The sequence below is a fragment of the Aphelocoma coerulescens genome, chromosome 10, assembly GCF_041296385.1.
Source record: "Aphelocoma coerulescens isolate FSJ_1873_10779 chromosome 10, UR_Acoe_1.0, whole genome shotgun sequence".
In the NCBI taxonomy this organism is placed as follows: domain Eukaryota; kingdom Metazoa; phylum Chordata; class Aves; order Passeriformes; family Corvidae; genus Aphelocoma; species Aphelocoma coerulescens.
The window spans coordinates 9,090,855-9,110,533 of record NC_091024.1 but is presented as its reverse complement, the minus strand read 5'-3'; the positions used below and the strand labels follow the sequence as shown (position 1 = coordinate 9,110,533).

Genomic DNA, 19,679 nt, shown 5'->3' with positions numbered 1-19,679 from the left:
GATATCCGCAAATTTGGCTCAGTGGGAAAGCGGAGAACAATTGTGGGTTCTGATTTTCCAGGGAACCTCTGTGGGGAACTAATAGTCTAGACTTGTCCTTTTTGAGGCCTAATTATGTCTCTCTGTCAAACTATAAAAACAACAGTCTGTGGCATCACAAGGGAAAATGAAAGCTATTGGCCTGTGTTCTGCATTTAATAGGATGTCAAACTAAAGCACAGTCTGACTGGTTTTTGACTGGGGTTAGAAAAGAAAATGCAACTAATTAGGCTGTTTCTGAATCTCCCTCTCTGTCTAATGGCTGTGGACTTGCAAATTGTAACATACTGGGAGTCCCAAACTCTCTGATCAGTGCTGCTGTCTGAAGGGGAGGGGTCTTTCCCACTGATGGGACTCAGGCTTCACTTGAGCAGTGTCACTATTAGGGGGGACAGTTCCCTGGGAAAGGCCTTGTGCCATCACACCTCTCTGTGTTCCTTGGGAAATGACACATGCTGTTGATGAACTAGGTTTTTACAACTTGCATTGGTGATTAATTTCCAAAGTCTCTGAGGATGAAGGAGCATTTAGATGTAAAATGCAGCATTTATTCTTTGGGTATCATGGTCCCTGAATTGAAGTAACACACAGTGGTCACTAACATGTATAAAGAGGTATGGAACCTAAAATCCACCCCAAAATACCCCAGACATCTAATGTGTGTGCTAAAGCAGCTGGTCTCAACCTTTTTCTGGCCTTTCACGTCCTGTTTTCCACCCTTAGGCAAGTTCTGGCCATTAACTCAGCTCCCATACTCTTAGAGCTGCCTCCTCCCTGTTTGCAGCCCATCCTAAGCAAGCACCAGAGGACAATGAGCTCTAGAAAACCTGAGACAACAGGAGATGATGGCCTATATTTAAACAACTAATGCATTAATAATTATACCTTGGAGTCTTCCATGTCAGGGAGTGTTAGATGGTGTCCTAATGCCTTCCTTTATCTTTTGGAAGTTAGTTTGAGGGGTTCTTTTTCATGTTGCAATAATTTCTTGGAGAGAACTGCAGCAATTACAAGTTCCTTTTACCTTCCCCTTGTCAGCTGCCCTCATTCTGAACCAACGCTATGCCCAGCTGGTTCCTCATGTTTTACAGATGAACTGAAATAGTAATGGAATTTGTCCCACTGTGAGAGAAAGGAAATGAAGAGGAAAAAAAAAACTGCCTACAAGATTTTTCATGCAAGTCCCTCATCCTTAGTTTTGCTATTTTTTTGACACAGAAATCTGATTGTCTTCTGCTCAGAAATTCTGGGGTGCCTTTCTGGTTTTCATTCTTCTTTTCTGACCTGACATTGGGTTAGTCAGGAAACCACCCATTTTGCCCCACAGTCAAAACTGAGCACTGCAATTCAAACTCAAAGGACATCAGTGGGCAGGAAAAGCATGTGGCTTCAAAATGGTGATATTTTGATGTCATTTCTGCAAGGTCCTACAGAGGGATTTGAGTCAGGAAAGCTCAGTCAATGAGTCCACAAGAAAATGAAAGGTCTTTCAAGGAGTCAGCCTGAAAAGAAACAAGAAGGGTGGAAAAGAGTGTAAAAGGAGAAAGACTTTGCATAACCCAAAGGTGTATATGAAGCAGAGAGAAATGAGAGCACCTGGATCTCCTTGGTGACTGCCAAAATACAGTGTGACATCTCCTCCATACTCTTATGGTGATTTAAAGCCGTATTTTTCCAATAACTGTACACTAATTTCACCCACACTTAATAGTTTCTGCAGACACAGCTAACCCATGCTGTAAAGTGGGTCCTTCCCAGGCTGTAGCTGGAAAAGAAAGCCAAAGCATCTTGGGACCAGTACTGGAAGCAGGAAAACCTTGTCTAGGCAGATTGTTCTTCTCCAGCTTTGTATGAAGATGCCTAACTTTGATGGGCCAACAGATGACATAGACCAACATCCACTGGGGCAGTGGCAAGGAAAGGAAAAGGACTTTGCAATGACTTGGAAGTGTCTTTATCCTTGTGTCCATCCTCTGTTCCCAGTTGTAGAACTGCTCCCACTAAAAATGAGGGTGCCAAAACTGTGGCATTTCTATGGATTATTCCCACTGGCTACCAGCTTTATTAGGAAGAGGTCTGGGCAGGAAGCAGTAGCTTCATTTTGGAGTAACCCCAAGGTATGGCCATGAAGATGTCAAGTCCTCCTGCCGGTCATGAGCTCCTTTCTGGGGCCCTTGAGCAGCAGCTTCCCAAAACTTACTGAGAAGCTACGCAGATAAGGCCTCCAGCTGTATTTTCATGAAAGCCTTTGAGAATGATCTTAACCTAAATACCCATTTCAGTCTTACTGGATCGTGGTTGAGGTGGATCTATATATTGTGCTTAAATAATTTCCCATTCATGAGCTGTAGCCTCCAGTTGGGTATTGCTGCCAGTTGAGCAAGGATCAGCCCCTCTCAGCGTAATGGGGGAGTTGGGCAGCGCAGGGAGAACACAATGAGAAATTACTGCTTCTGAGAGGATGATCAGTTTGTTTGCTGGCCCCCACCAGCTCTGTCCTTCTTCAGACAGTCACCAGGGTTTCTCCAATCAGCACGAAAAGCTTCCTGGCTGCCCCATGTTCAGCACAGCTTGTCAGGAGTTGCTGAAATGGCACATCCAAGCACCAAGGCAAAGATCGTGTAGAAATTTTGACCTTGACCAAGGCAGTCAGAAATTGCAGCTAAAATAGAGGCTGCTTGCAAAGAGAAGGGGGAATTAATAACCACACAGCTCCTCAAATTTAGCATAAAAAGTTATAAAACTGGAATTCTGGAGGTGGGAGGGTTTGGGGTTTTCCTTCTCTGTTTTCATCATGTGGCTTTCATGTGGCTTGAAGGGTTGGAAGGGACATGCTGCTCAAATAAAGGATCACTTTTGCCTTTTAATCCATGACATAAAGATGACATAGAATTTACCCCTGTGAGTTGCCATGTAAATGAATCCAAATCAAATAATGCACAGGGAGCCACAAAGCAGCCCAACCCACTCTTTTCTGCAATGTGGGCATTTAGTTTATGCGTAGAAATCCTAGAAACTGCAGAAAGCCAGGGCTGTTTCACATGTACATTCCCACACAAGCCTCCCTACCGCAACAAATGATTTATTATTTTTTGGGGTGGTGTGCAGGGAAGGAAAAAAGGTCGTCAAATCTGTGTTCGGTGATGGCACAGATTCCTTGGCTACCAAATGCAAAGGCCGAGCAGAACAAAGAGATTTGCATTCTAAGTGATGCAAAGCAGCCGGCAGTGTTTTAATGTTGTGTTTGCTCTGTGATGTCTTCATCAGGCGCTCAAAGACAGCGGCTCTGGCAGCCGTGGGTCCCTGTGAGCCTGTCAAACTCCGTTTCCATGGTTTTCCTTCAGGCAGCACCATCGGCAGACAGCACGGAAACGGACCCCTGCAACCTGTTCTGAACAGTGTCTCTGATGTAGAGCCCCAGAGCGGGCATCAAACTAGCAACAAGCAGCAAGAAAATAACAATTTTGCTTTTCGCAGGTGTCAGAGCAGCAAACAAAAGGCTGTTTATAAAAGATGCAACATCCCCTTTTTGTCAGCGTTGGCAGTTTAACGTCAGCCGGGCAGCGGTCGAGTTGCGGAGGAGGTTTTGGAGGGGGTGTGCTGTGAGAGACAGAATTCAGATTGTTTCCTCTTTAATCCTTTAGCCTCACTAAATAGGTCCTTCTCATCACCAAACTAATAGCTATTAATGGCATCCCAATTATTCCATTTGAATCAATGAGGGCTATTTTCTTCAGACAATTATAGTCTTTTCCAGACAAAGAATCAGTCTCCCTCTTCCTTCACCTTGAAAGCACCCTTTCATTTCAATAAAAACTTCAGAATATTTCAATATGAAGCCATATTGGAGCAGTGACACTGCAAATTCAAGAGGTGAGAAAGATGAATCCGTGGTCTTTTGCCACCATGACTGCCTGTGTGCAGTGATGACATGGAAGCCTGTGCTAAAAGAGCAGAGGTCAGCAGAGTTGACAACCAGGCCCAGCTGGAGCAGTGAATTTGTAACTACTGTTCAGGGAAGTGCACCTTCTGGTGCCTCAGTTTCACCACGTGTGAAATTTGAATAATGATTTATTTATTCTCTTGTGAAAGCCATGGACTATTTGCCCAAAGATGATATAAAGCTCATGGTTACCCCCGCGGTTTTCATGACACTGGGGACTGGAGGCAATGCAATTCCCTCAAGGAGCAGTTTTCTGTTAAAGAAAACTGATGGATCAGATGCTGACCAAGTTACAAGAGAATCTGCTTTTTCCCTACCAATTAGCTGATTTTATTACAGCTGCCTGGGGAGGTTCTGGAAGCTGCTGGACTCCTTGGCTCCTGCTTCCTTTGCTGTTCATCTGCCAAGCCAGGAAGAAGTCAGGAGCTGGGAGCACTGGATCCCAAACTGCCTCTTTATTTCCTGCAGAGGAAAGGCTGAAGTGGACATTTGGTGTTACAAGACTTATGGCTTTGGTGCAGGTCAGCTGGGGGCTTGCAACATAGGGCACACTCATCAGGGATTGCCACATCAGGGCTTTTTCCTTCCACATCCATGTCAGCAAGCTTTAAGGATGGTGGTCCAGAATTCATAGCTCTTCTGGGGCTTTGAGGTTTGCAGCTGCTCTTTGGCTTTCTCAAAAGAGGCCACAATGTTGTATTCCAGCTCCTGATTTCATGGTTCCCACTGCCTTGGAGACGTACTTTTGTTTTTTTAATGGAAAAGGTCAGCGTTTGTGGTTTTGCTCCAAATTAGTGTGGAAGCCAATGGAAAAAACAGCCAAGTCTTATGCAGAACAGAGATGCGTTTTTCTGTAGATCTTTCAACCCAAAGTGCTCTTGTTCATGGTTTGACTGAAATTATCCCAAGTATGTTCAGCAAATGCTGTTCCTGTCCTCACAAAACTCATCTACTACACTTCTGTCTTTCAGAGACTGATTCAATATTCAAACTATAATTACATGGCTCATTATTTATTGCACAGTATCTGCATGTGGAGTAGACTGAAGTCACTTGGTGTATTTGGAGGTGCTGATAGTGCCAGGGAGCAGATAGAGCGGACCCAGCTCTGCATCTGAAATCTGACCGTGACCCTGTGATTAAATGAACAGTCACAAGATCTGTAGAGAAAATGAATTAAGATTGAGAAGGTTTCCAAACAGCTTATGGCATACTGGTTATTGTAATTATTATAATTTTTTAAGAGTTTAATTGACCTGTTAAATAAAGGCAAGGCATTTTATAAATTAATAACGTTTTTATTTATACCACTGTTCAGCACCGGAGCAAGGCCAGGTACATCCATACTGATGGTATAGGCAAAGTATTAACAGATCCTGGCATTGCATACAAGCTTTCTGTGGCCCAGGAATAGTTAAATTCCTTTTCCACTGATAGAAACAACACAGTTGTTCTCAATGTATTGCTATACAGTACTGAATCTGCTCTGAATTTCTCAAGGGCTGAGTGCAGAGCAGAGCGAGTGTTCAGTGAAATGAGCAGTGGCTGGCATGAAGGGGTGGGTGAAGCTGCCACAGACTCTTGCAGAGATTTCTTTGATCAGACGAACTGCTCATGACTTTTGTTCGGTGTCTCATGGCAAAAAAATTCCTCTAGTGGAAAAATAATGTGTCTGTGTCACAGCAGAATCAGGAGCTGGCAGTCGTAGTGCCTAGTCTATTTTTTTAATGAATAGTTGTGTTTGCAGGGTATTGCATGATCACACAAAGTGCGGCTTTGCATTGTTTCCCAGTTTTGAAAATATCTATAAGTGGTGTGGATTAGAGCAAACCATAGGCAAAGCAGAGCTGACTTCATTCAAGAATGGTTTGGAGCCATACTCCTGTGTAGCAGTGGAAAGGGGCTGTGTCTGGGGGATTAATGGAGGGAGTTGGGAACAGTTGCTTTAAACCTGAGGGCTTTGGAAAAAAAAAAAAAAAGTCGTCTTCTGTGTATAGTTCAGTTCCATTGTTATTTATGATGGGGACTGTGCTGGAAGGGAGGGAGGCTGCTCAGGGGGTGCTCACCTTGTATTCTCTTCATCACTTTGTGAACAATATTCTGAAATCAGGAGATTTACAGATGTATTTATTTTGGAATAAGAATAATTTTTTCTGATTTGGAGTAAACCTTTCCAGAATTGGACTTGTCACCTTGTGCAGACAAGATTTGAGGGCTCCACTGATCTGTATGGAGAAACAGGCTGCAAGTGTGGGAGGGGAGGGCCTTACCTGGGAAGGCACTGCTTGCCCCAGCAGAGTAAAACTACAGGGGGAAAAAACCATTACTGTTCTGGAACAAGATTATGCACAGAAGCTGGGCAGGGAGAAGCACATTAACTTCTTGTGTGCTGGGAACCAGGTAGCACCCATCACCAAATTATTCATTATTCTGTAGAATCACCCTCCTATGGATGTTTTTCCAGTCTCATCATTGATTTAGCAGCATTAGCTCACCATCACTATTATTTTATTTGCTATGCTTGCTTTTCAGGCTATTAGAGAAAAGGTGTTTTTACAGGAGAGAGACACAGTCTGCAGTCTTACTCCGCCAGTAAGTAGGGATTTATGATGTAAGAAGTCTTTCTAGTCTGTCAGATTAGTATTATTCTTTGGAGTCACAGTTAGGAAAGGTGAAAAATAAAATCAGAAAGGACAAAGAAGTTAGCACAGCACAGTGTGCGTGAGGTACCCTGAGCAGAGAAAACACAGTGGATGACATGCTCAGGGTGAAACAGAAGTGGGAAAAAGTAATTTTATCTCAGCACTTGCTTTGGCTGACTTCTCAGTCACCAGCATATTAATGGCTCTTCCCCTAGCAACTACAGAGCTTCCAACATGCAACTATTCTCTGGTCATAAAGACAAAAAATGGAGCTTGCCAGAACAGAGCTGCCCCATTCTGGGCTGCTGACAACAGTCCCAGACTGGCCATATGCTCTGCTGCTCTCACAAGTGGGAAAGCAACATTTCTGCTCCCACTGGTGCTGGTGGTGTCCCTGCAGTTGTTATTGTTTCCATCCAGACCCTCTCCTCTTCCTTGGAGCTCCTGCCTGCTCTGTTTCAGGCTGTACCGACAGCAATGTCACAGCTCCTGAGCGCCGAGGAGAGCGAACAGATGTAGCTCTTGTCACCTCCCTGCGAGCCGGTGGCACGGCCTGTCTCACTTTACTCCTTGAAATAGCTTGTGTGGGATGGCTGTGGGGCAGTTTGGAGTGAAAAGGGACATGGATGCTTCTCACGGGGCACATCTGACCAAAGGTTGGTGACTTGCCCGTGTCCAGCAGGGAGGAACAGGACCTTCCATCTTTGGGGCTGGGGGGCTGAGAGCAGTCACTTTTCAGGTGGGTTATGTGCAGTCGATAAGATGGGGAGGGGACACTGAGGTGTGGGAAAGGACCAGTGGGTCCCTGGCTCCTGTAGGGAATGGATAAGCAGTTCTCACTTCCTACCCAGCAGGAATTCAGGGCTTTGAAGGATGTGGTAGAGATCAACTAAAATGTTCCCTCTCTCAGTGAGAGCCATGGGATTTAGATTTTCTTTGCATATGGGTGTTCGCTGAGACCCCCTAGCACTGCCTCTGAAGGCTGTGCTTTCTTCACAGTATGGTTCATGATCAGCCTAAACCCCTGCTGTATTTTAAAGGGGTGATCCCTTTTTCTTTTCCATCTCTCAGCTAGACCCCCCCACCTTCCTCAAGCCAAAATCTAATCGTGGAACAGGCCACATGGGTAAAGAAAGGCTGTTCCTGCACAGGGGGAGCAGAGAGGTTATGATGGTGGCCTCACATCTGCTGGAACTGCACCACTAACTCTGCATTAAGCATCCTGATGTTTTATAGTCCCCTGTGGAAATCTACTGACCTGGGGGTTCCTGATGCAGTGGACAAGCTCAGTCAGGTCAGCAACAAAGCTGAAGGTGTATCAAAACACCAATTTCAACCTTTAGCCATTAGCAGTTGAGGGAGAAATTCTTTGTTCTTGTTCCTTTCCAAGGAAGGCAAGAGTGGACAAAATACTAGGTTCTTTCCACCATTAAATCTATTGTCTTCCCAGCCCTACTCTTACCATAATTTGCTGTGCTTTCAGAGGAAAAGATTCAGTGCTACATGCTGTCTTTAGGGTAAGGATTTTTGTGTTTATCTGCACACTCACTGCCAAGGCAGATAAGAGACTTTATTCTCTACATTATCACTATTTTTCTTCTTCCTAGGAGCCAGACTGACTTTAGAAAGAGGGGTAAATAATTGAGCTTGTTGTGCAGACCTAAAGTGAGGCTGTGGGTCTTTTTATACTTATTTGTACCCACTAAAATAATCGGCTTTAAGAGGCTTTTTCAGCTTTTTGGGCTAAAACCTTCCCTTTTGCTGATCTTTGCTTGCTCTGTTCATTATTCCGTGCTAGACTCTTCCCTCCCCTGATTACATGTTATCACCTTCAATGGAACAGCTGTGTCATTGCTAAAGGGTGTTAATCTTCCCCTACCTAACACCTTATTGACAGCCAGAGTCACAGAGGCCCCCAGTCTTTTCTGACTTGGGTGACTTCTCAAAACAATCTTTCTCTTAGCTTCTTTCCATTTCATACCAATCCCACCACAGTCTAACCTGGAGACATAGCCACACCCTGGCACAGCCCCTCCTGGCTTGGAATGTTCTGCCTGTGTTAGTCCTGGTGATTATAACCAGGAGAATATTCCCTAACATTGGCAAGGGGCAATAAGCCCCAGCTAATCAATAAGCACGATACCTATGGCACATGGGAGCCCAGAATAGAAGCTGCTCTGGCAGGTGGGACAGCTGGCTTGAATTTTTATTTCGTGGTTGTGAAAGGCACCACAGCTTTCAGCGAGACAAGAGCAGCACTGACAGTGACAGATCCCCTGTTACATTGTGCCACCAGACAGAACCAGACACTTCAGCAGATACAGTTCAATTTTTCTGATAGTTTTGTAATGGGTTGGAATTAGTCTAGAATTTTATTTTTTCTGAATTCCCTTTGCCTGCCAGTGTTCTGGGCTGCCCTGCATTTTCCAGGGTCACCTTTGTGTGCTGAGGTCATTGCATTAAAAGAGCCAGCACAGCAGTGAGTACCCTAGTTGGGATTTCTGCCATCCCATGAATGCTGGGTCCGAGGGGATCTTTTCCAAACACAGCCTGCCATGCAGTGTACCAACAATAGGAAACACCCTTCTTTTAGTCTTTATGCTCCTGACTATGAAATAAATGAAGATAATCAGATTTATCCTGCTTGTGTTCAAACATAACCCTGAGGTGCTGAAGTTGGGAAGAAATTGCCATTTCCTCTAAAGTCAATAGAAAGAGATCAAAACCACTGAGCTCGCTGGTGTCACCTCATAGAGATCTTCCCATGGGTGGCACAAGAGACCTCAAGCAGTGGTTCCTAATAGGAGACGTGAAACAGGCAATCACCACCAGTTGTTCTGGTCTCCTCTAACAGCCACTGTAGCAGAGCTGGGGCCATCAGAAGAAGGATCTGAGCGGCCCCCTGCTGATATAACCTCAATTTCCCACCATGCCTGAGCATTTCTGACAGCAGAGGGCATTTATCAGTGGACTGCTGAGCACATCAAGATGGATACAGTTCTCTTGTTGTTTGGATTGGGAGGTAAATCCAGAAAAAGGGGACAAATGGGCTCATAAAACAAATGTAGCATTTATTTTATTCAGCAATTTTTTCATCCTACCTCTCCAGTACTTAAAAAGGCAGCTGGGCACAGGAGTTTGAGTAAAGAACTGAGAACTGGGAGTGAAGGAGCTTTTGGAGGACTTGAACAGATGACCTAACTTTAATCGCAGTGTAACTGCCATTATCTAATTGACTATGATCATTAAATTTATTAGACTGGTCAAAACGGGGCAATACTAATAGGAACTCTGTGCCCAGAACAGCTGTACCAGCCCATGTACAAGCACTCACCTGATGATGTGTCCTAACTGAAGGTACATCTGCTGGCTATGACTGTCAACTGACCCTCACAAACAGTGTATCCCCCTTCAGATACACCTTCTGTGGGGCTACAGTTCCTAATATCCTGCTGCACCTCCAAAGCCATCAGCAGATTTCTTTTGGGCACGAACTGGGCTAGTGATATTCTCTTGTGGCTTGGCCACATGTAGTCGCTGAAAGAATGAGGCCAACACAGAGTGTCAGTAATGACAGAAACGCAGAACCCCAGGGAAAATATGAACATCAGGTTATTTGGCCACCAGCTGATTCCTTATCAATAAGTGATGTAGCAGAAAGCAAAGTTGTATTAACATATCCTGAGAGGCTACTGTTGCATGGAGCGGCACTGCACGTGGGAAATAATCAGGGCTTGATGCTCTGGAGCACACAGCAAAGCAGAACATGCCAGACACCCAGTTATTTTCCATTTTCCTTTGGTTTGTCTTTTCACTACACACGAATAACCTGCTCAGCTCAACAGCCTTAGCTGTCTGCCACCCCGTGAGCCCTGGGGAGCTGAGCTGGCTGGCCAGCACGTCCACAGCGTCGGGGCTTCAGTCAAGCCATTGCTTCCTGGCTGGCTGTGCCTGCCCTGTGATGGTTTGATACGGCCAGAAATTACAAACGATTCTTTTTCCCATCTCATGAGAAGGAAACCTATCAAAAACTGGGTGAATATTTGATCTCATGTAAAGTGAAAGACAAATGCACTCAGCCTAGAAATAGGTTTGCTTCAGGATATCGGCTTTGTTCACTCTGACCAAACTCTGTGCCCAGAGCTCTCACCCAGGCAGCCAAGAGAACTCTGAATGTTATTTAAAGAATTGGTAAGGTCACGGTGGCGTGAGCCTCTCGGGGCTGAATTAATCTCCTTGGCACAGCAGCCCGTGTTGAGTGCTTGTGCTCGCAGGTCCATTCGTGTAGAGCAATGCCATCCAGTGGCTGCTCCGATCCATCACAAAGCCGATGGCTCCTTCCCGAGGCACATTCCATGAGCAGAAATGTTTCTGCTCCTGTTCCCAGCTCGGGCATTTCACATTAAAAGCCTGCGACAGTGGCCAGCGTGATTGTTTCCAGCTTCTTTGGCTTTTTGAATGTAAAACCTATATTTTAAGTAGCAGCCACTTGAAAATGTTTAATAGACATACAGGGGGAAATAATATTTTACATGTGTAGTCCCAAGTACACAAATTTGTCATCAGGCTCAGGTTTTGGTGTGAGGTGTGGTATATGGAGTCACGTGGAAAATTATGCTGATGAGACAAAAATGTCATCTATGAACGAAACTTTTTCTGTTCAAAGGCCAAGAGGTACTTGGGTCACTTGAGTCACTCAGTGGGACATTTTCCCTTGAGGAGAATGCCAGAGGGGAAGGATGAGCAAGGGCTGGGCTGGGCAGACCCTTTTTCCATCAGTGTCACACTTTAAAGAGCCCCACTATTGCCAGCTACCCAAGGGCTGGACATTTTGGGGGTAGAGAGGCTTAAACCTGCTTGGCTGCATTCCCCCCTCTTGCCATCTCCCAAAGACACACCATCACACAGCAGCACAAGCCAACATCCCTTCATGACTAGATAAAGATGTCAATGTTTTTGCCTGTTGCACTGCCCAAGTCAGCTGTAATTGCATGGCTTGGATGATGGATCACCCCAAGCACCATGACCTGTGGGACATGGAGCATCCCTGGAGCTTTCCAGTGCAGTCTCTGGCTGTGCTGAAGGATGTAAACCTGGTCCCAGCATGAGGCAGTCCTTGCAGCTGGATGGATGTTCCTTGTGGGTCTGACCCTCCGTTTCTCTTGGATCCTTTGCTGTTGCCAGCAATCCTCCAGCTGGGGCTGGGCCTGCTGTTGCTGTTGTGCTGCTGCTGCTGTTTTGGTGCTGCTGCTGCTGCTGTTTTGGTGCTGCTGCTGCTGCTGTTGCTGTTTTGGTGCTGCTGCTGCTGTTGCTGCTGCTGTGTTTCGGTGCTGCTGCTCCTGCTCTGTGGTACAAATTCCAATCAGGCGCAACAAAGCCCACCGGGTGCTGCTGACAACAGGTGTCTCATTAAACATCTCTCAACCTTACAGGCATTCGCATTGACAAGAACCAAACTCACACTCAATCACAGCTTAATCACAGCCAAACTCTATTAACAAGTCATACTAATTACCAACTTCTAACAATTTCTCAGGTTCAGAGGCAAAATATCCTTTCTTTATAGATGAAAACAGACTTGTGATACTCCAGCTCTGGCCATAATCAGGTCCTTTTAAACAAAACAAAACTAAAATAAGAATCCAGACAGATCCCTTTGTGATAACGGTCCTGGAAGTACAGTTGTACAATGAGATGTTTTGTTTGTTTTAATTTTGTATCTGCTGTGTTGCCCACAAGGGTCCAATTAGCTTGTTACAGATGCTTGTATCAGTTTTATCCACTTGTCTTTTTTTTTGGTTCTTTTTTTTTTTTTTTTTTTTTTTAAGAGGGGTAACTTGTAGCACAGATTGCTGGCCTGCAGGCATCCAGAGATCAACAACCAGCTTTCTGTGATACCAAGCCCCCTGTGAAACAGGCAGCCCTTACCCACAGCATTCATAATGCAGAGGGTAAAATGAACAGAGGGGAGGGAGGAGCTTGTGCTGGATTTTGGATTATCATGGAATAATCTGGTGTGTTCAGAAATGGCCTGAAGGTGGCAATTCTGCCATGGCTAAGAATAACTCTGACAAACTTTGGTTGCTCCACCTTGGAATTTGAAATGCAGGTTTTATTTTTAATTGCCATACAGCAAAACAGAAAGCTCTGAAGAGGTGGCTTTGAACTGTACATGTCACTATTTACTCCTGTCCCCTGGCATGCTCAGCACATGTGCAATTCTGTGCTAACCTGGACGCTTTCCTCCATTGTGTGGCTGTATTGAGTGCCCAAGCACTTGAGAACTCACTTGTATAATCGATACACTTACAAAAGGGAACATATAAATAACGGGAAGAATCTGACTTGAACTGACAGTGGGGGGATCGCAGTGAGGGCTAATGCCTTGTCCTTAACTCATGCTACTGCTGGAAAGGAAAAAACACACACATCAGACTGAGTTAAGGACTAACATTAGATTTCCCAGCACTTTCCAAGCAGTGTGGTTCAAGGCAGAAAGCCTCCTAAGAATACCTGCAGTGCAAAATCCGGGAGCTTCTTGTGTACCTGTTGTTGGGTTTAGCTGCTGTTTGCTTTGCCTCTCCTTAATTTTAAAAGGGAATTAACATCTCCCCTAGAAGAATCTAATGAGGCAGCTCAGCAGAGACTTACCAACTCGAGGTTTAGCATCAGCAATTATTGTTACCTCTGGCACAGGCAGCTTTGTCCCTTCAGTGCGGTGTGGCAGGATGAACACCGGATACCTGAAACTCCTGGGAGAAGCCTGTGTTTCCTGGGCTAGGCTGCTGTGATGTGGAATGTCAGTTCGTCTTGTTGTGAGGCTCTGTGGAGCTGCAGGCACCAAAAAGCAGCTGCAGGGAGGAGCAGGGTGGCACCCAGCTATGGAGGAGATGGGGCAAACCCACCCACCTTCCCTCGCCACAGGCTCCATCCTTGGCTTGCTCACGCTGTCAGAAATCAGCTGTGACTGGTGTGATGAAGTGTCACAATGGCTTAATGGCCATGCAGGACAGGGCAAACTGGTCCAAAAAATATTGTTATCTGGCAAAACCAGGAAGTTTAAGGTTTGATGCTGAAAGCTTTGTCTTGCAATAGTTAAATCTTCTCCTCCTGACACTGCCATCCTCTTCTATCCTGATGCTGACCAGGTGCACTGAAGTGATTCCCTGCCAGAGGATGGAGCACAGGAGACCACGCATCAGCACATTGTACAAAGCATAACACACAGCAAAGCCTTTCCTGCATCTCTCGTGCCACTGAAGGTGAGTTTCTGAGGATCTGGAACAAGAAGTAGAGGGGTTTTCTTGTGAAAATGCTTGTTTTCCATGTAACGTCCACTCCTGCTTGAGTAGAAGGGAGGATAAAAAGAAAGATCTTTGTTGAGAGCCATAGTAAAGCAGATGAGAGATGAAATATCCATCTGCAGTGGAACAACCATGAGAGCGTTCATGCAGTGTTTCTTTGGGGAGAATGAGAGATTTTGTCTAGCCATAGTCTTGTTTCTCTTAATAAGAGCCTGTTTCAGACCAGAGCAGAGCACTTTCCCTGGCTTTTATCAGATGAAATTTGGAAAAAAAGGTTAGCAGGTGCTGGCACAGGCTCCAGGAGTTCATCCTGGATCCCAGTTCCTCCAGTATACAAGCCCAGGGCCAAAGCTCTCTGGCTCCTTTTGGGGAGCACAGCATGTGTGATGTTCTTCCTTGTTCTTCCTAGGTTTTATCTGGCATAGGAATTCCTTTCTTCTTCATGGATTTTTACTATTCCTGGAATTAAATAAAAAACCAAACCAAAAAGAAATAAATTAAAACAATTGAAGCTTTGCTATTTTGCAGAGCCATCACTTCTGATCAGAAACTGAAATCCTGCTTTGTGCTTATCCAGTGTGGAAATCTGTCAGGTAAATAGAAATCACCTCGTAAAAGCCCTTAAACAGCTCTGGTTTATATTTTAATTGAGGAACAGAACATTTTAAGCACTTTTATTGGGTGGTGCCTGCTGAATGACAGATGTCTGTGGTGGAGTAATGCTGAGCACACTTTCATAAAACAGAGAATTCCTTGCTTAAAACATTTACAATTAAAGGCTTGATTGAATAACAATGAGTTCTGTGCATGGAGCTCATTTCTGCACTTGTTTGTGCACCTGAAGCAGGCTGTGATCATTCTGTAGGTTGGATACGAGGTGCCAGTTGCTTTGTTCAGTGACCAAACAGTGCTCACGGGCACAGCTGGAAATGTGCCTTTGATTTTCCACCAGGATAGAGATAAGGTGCACCGTGCTGCTGTGCTGCCAGACTTGCTAACACCCTTGTTTCAGCTGCTTTGGTTTTTTTTTTTTAAGCTACAGGTTAGTAACTCTCCCAATTTGCCAAGAGCCAGAGATTTTAAAATGAACACTAATCCTTTGCAGCTGAGAAAGTCTTAACTAGCTTCTGCTTTACTTTTCCATCTAGCTCCTGTGACCCCTATTACTGCAATACCCGAGAACATCACCTCTGGTTGTGCACTGAGCCTCACAGTATCTGAAGAAAGTTAGACTTGCATTAATATTATTTTCCTCTGTTATAAATGGAGAACTGAGGTACAGCCAGGTCAAGTGACTCACCCCAAGGTGGTCTTTGAAAAGGGGTCCTAATTCTGTACACACGTGCCCAGTCTTTGGATGGTATTTAGAATTTAGTCTTTTTATTGTAGAAATGGCTTCAAGCAAGCCCTGAACACCCAACAGCAAACCAGATGACACGGCACAAACCACAACCTTTTGCTCAAGCCAGCTGTGAGAGACTGAAGTGAGAAAGGATTTTGAGTTTCATCCCTGCTGAACTGAGAAAGATTGTGTGTGAACTGACATCACTGCAGATCTGGGAAGGCATGGAAAATCCTATCGGCGAGAACCTGAACTTCGGAAAAACAGCCTCACTTTTCTCCAAAGAAAAGATGAATCCACAGAGTAGATCTTGCTGCAGCAGAAGGAACATGTGTCATGGGAACAGCAGAGGCAAAATGTGTCATGGGAAAATCTTGACAGATTCAGCCCAGGACGAGAGTATGCAAATTGAGACCAAATTAAATGCAGTTGAGCGAGATAACACATATCCCAGCAATGAAGAAAACTCACAGCACACTCACAAAAAAGATGGAGTTTAAATCCAAGGGGGGGCCTGAGGATGTCTAAGCAGTCCCCAGTGACTAAATTTTAGCAGGAATATGAAAGTTTCCCCAAAAAGGAGTCAGGAAAATATCGCAGGAATCAAACAAGGAGTAACTGAAGTGCAAGGGCCCATTACAGAACTCAGTGGAAGAGGTGTAACCTGCCCTCCAGCATAGCAACAAAGCACAGGTACTAAATAATAATGTAGTGTTTCTGCTATTAAAATGTCATCCTCACTTCTGGGATATTGTATATTTTTTTCTTTTCCTGGCCTGTTCTGCTGAAAGAGGGATTTTCAAGAGTTGCTGGTTTCCATCTCCAAAGTAGCTCACCTTCAGTTCCAGGGGAAACAAAACTCTCAACCAGCCTCATTTGTAAAATCTTTGAAGATGTGGGAATGTCCTCTGGATGTAAGGAAAGGGAGCGTGATTCAGAGCCTAGTACAGATATATAAAGGGGTTCAATATTTAATTAAACATAATCTTCCTTGTGGCATGAGTGACTGAGCTCTTTCAGGAATAAAAATCCTTGGTTTTTATTACACTATTCTCCAATATGTGACGACACAAAACCTTTTGCAGGGCCGTGCTGGCCCAGCACCTGCCTTCCCCAGGGCAGTACTTGCTATCCAGCTGCTGCCAAGAGAACATTTTGGGAGCTAATAACTTTCTACTTTTACATGAAAAATCCATCTCTCTGGGATGTCAGATTGCTCTGACATGCCTCCCTGGTGCATGGAAATTATGGATGTAATCCCCACACCACTGGGGTGAGGAACCCATGGTGCTGCTCAACACCACAGCCTGCCCTGCTCTGCCCTTGGAACCAAACACATTTTTCAGCTACTTAAAACAAAAGTCATGTTTTTTGGTGGTTATTCTCTACAGGGAACAGGTGCCCTGATCCTGCACCCATGGCTGAGCTCAGCATGAGCAAAGGAGTTGTGCTGGAAGTGTGTGCTGACAGAGGCTCTGAGGATCTGGCTTGCAGACCTGCCTCTGCAAAGGGTCAAGACAATCTCACTTAGGGCACAACTCTGTTAGTTTTGTTCTGGTTTTCTTTATAGATATATATAAAGGAAAAGGACAGCATTAGCTCTTTTCTGGAAGTGATATTCTGCTCTGTGTGAGAAATGAGGGAAAAGATGCATTGCATCCTTCCCTTTAAAGGATGCAATGCATCAAGCACAAGCCTAAATAATAGCAAGGTCTGCAGCTGCCTGGCCCAATTTTGTTTTTACATATGTAAAATGACTTCTAAAAGCACAGAGTTTTATTTCACCAACTTCTGCTTTGCACTGTTAACCATTCATAGCTGCCACCTACTCAACAATAATAATGAAAAGAAATAATCCTTTTAGTAGAGAAAAGGTAATTACTAAGCAGAATGTATACTGCTCCGAAAAACTACTGGGGTTTTCTAATGATAAATCCAGTCCCCACATGCCCCTGATTCAGTGGGATGTGCTCTTTCAGCCTTGACAGTGGGCTAGGAGGTATCCTTTGCATCCTGACACAATGGCCTTGGCTGGAGCATTAGCATTCCTGGGAAGTGCCCTGCTGAGTACGATGAGGGTTTTCAAGAAGAGGCAGCCAGGGCTGGAGACAAAGCACAGCAGTGTCGAAGTGAATCTTCCCAGGGATGCTGGGATGTGAAGCACTCCTGGGTTTCTTTGACAACGACAACACGAGTCCTTGTGCTGTGTTCCCCAGGCTTTCTCCGAGACGTCTACCAGCTACACCCTTCCTCCCCGCCTGCAATTAGCACTTACAGTGTTGCAAAGGGAGATGAGATTCGCTCTCGCTGTCCTCCTTCAGAACTCGCTCACACCTTCCCCACTGGGTGGGAACATGTGCTGTGGGTTAGGAAATATTCTCGTAGTGAAATTACATTTGCAGCAATCCTACCCCCCGCCTACTGTTTGCTTCTGACTATCAGACTCTGCTTCTCATCGTGGTGAACAAGCATGTGAACACAAGAGCTCAGACACAGCACTTGGTTCAGCAAAGCCTCAAATCTCCGTGACTCTCTTCATTCCCCCCGGAATTGTGTATGCACAAATTGGGCCCAGTTTGTTTCATCCAGGGTAACTGGATCTGGGTAAGTGCCTGCAATTTTGGAAGAGTGGGGTGAGGAGAGAAGTGGGAGTGTATGACCATTGACCTTAATTAGAGAAGATAAAACTGTTGAAACATGATTCCTAAGAAAACCAAGGAAGGCCTCTATTGTCGAGTGTTTCCACATGGATGCCACTGAGAAGAGGTCAAGTGCTTTCTATATACTTTAAGTAAACAGCAGATTGTGAGTTCACAGTCTGGACTGGATTTGAGCAGCCTCTGTGTTCTGCAAGATCATAATTGAGTCCTATGTACTTAAAATTTGATATCCACTGACATTATTACTTGACAGTGCCAGGAAATACAGCAGCGATTAAGAGTTATAAAGTTTGCAAGTAAAACTGCCCCATGTCACAGATGGCTCACCCCATGCTAGAATTATCTTGGGCTCCTGCTCTGAAGGAGCAGCAAGAAGGGACTTCTGTAAAAAAGAGTCTGTGCTGTTGGCTTTCTGTGATAATGACATGCCTCCTCACATCATCATTGTCACATAAAAAATGCACAAAGCCTGCAAAATTAAATCTGCTAAATGAGCAATGGGTTATATGTCAGGAACAGAGTGCTCTGAATGAGGCAGTTTATTTACATGCTATTGGGAAGCACATCAAGCCAAGTTAAAATGTTATGCATAAAATTCTTCTGTTCATCTTTGCAGCTATCCAGACTGAAGGTTAAGAAGACTGAATTTGGTGGGTTTGTCCCAAAGCGAGCTCTATTTCCTTACCTGGAGGTGGGATGACACTGAAATCAGAAATGACAGCTGTATTTCATATCTGCAGGTTCACCTCTACCGACGCTGCCAGCAGTTATGGGATTACCAGGTAGCAGCAGCTTTCAGCTCAGGTGCTCAGCTTCTCTTCCATATCCTGGAGACTCCTTGCCCTTACTAAAGGTCTTGTTTACAGACAGGGAAACTGAGTCAAAGAGCATTGATCCAAGTCCCCAGAAATCAGTGGCAGACCATCCAGAGCCCCAGCACGTCTAATAACTTCTCAGGCTATTACAAGCAGGAAGTAAGGGCAGGAGTGCTCTTACAGGCATAATTGAAAACAGATGAATCACTGGAAATCTTCCTGTCCATTCAGTGGGCTTCACATGATGATTTCTAATAGTTGGGACCCAAATTATTTAGGCTGCATTACTGGGAGGAGGAAATCAGGCAGGTAACTTGGGAAGCTCAGTCCTAAAGAGAGTCCTTTTGGAAGTGAAGCTGTAAAAGCTTTATATACACCTTAAGCAAAAAGTCTTTTTTCTCCCTGTCTGCATTTGCCTGTGAAAAGGAAGAAGAAAGGGCAGCCCATTTGTGGGTGTTTTCTTGCTGCAACTCTGAATTGGAAATACCTCTCCTTGATTAAAGTGGGAAATGCAATTGCACAAGTCATTAATTATTACTGATAAACCTAAGTAGTGATGGAGCCAAATAAAAATCTCCTGCCACTACGATGGGATTCTGGAAAAAAAGACAGATCTGGGTGCCTGCAGCCTATTTGCATTTGCTTTTTTTTGGTGAAAGACGTGCCTGAATTGCTGGGTCTCCAAGCCCTGCGTGTCCTCGGAGCACACGATGTCTATAGGTACAGATCCAGAGACCTGAACTTTAGCGACACAGACGGCAAAAAGCAGCAGCTCGCAGTGCCTTCGACATGTGACCAGTCCCAATTATGGCTCCTTCCACATGACATCAGTATGCAATGGACGATCTCACTTTTTTTTCGCCAGAGGCAAATGAATACATTATCCAGCAGCGAGGCGTGGGGCAGGCGGATGCGTAACTCTGGGGTGATTTGG

The 19,679-nt window shown here is 44.9% G+C and overlaps 1 long non-coding RNA gene across 2 annotated transcripts in view; it reads left to right on the top strand.

Annotated features, from left to right (window-relative positions):
* LOC138116605 (uncharacterized) overlaps positions 1-16,447 on the top strand; it is a 42,623-nt gene extending 26,176 nt beyond the window's left edge. Inside the window, exons 2-4 of one of the 2 annotated variants that reach the window (XR_011154235.1) lie at positions 13,773-13,886; positions 14,457-14,521; positions 15,077-16,447. This is a non-coding gene — a long non-coding RNA (uncharacterized lncRNA). The remainder of the gene's footprint in view (positions 1-13,772; positions 13,887-14,456; positions 14,522-15,076) is intronic. The other variant, XR_011154236.1, reaches the window with a different exon arrangement.
* The last annotated feature ends 3,232 nt before the right edge of the window (positions 16,448-19,679 follow it).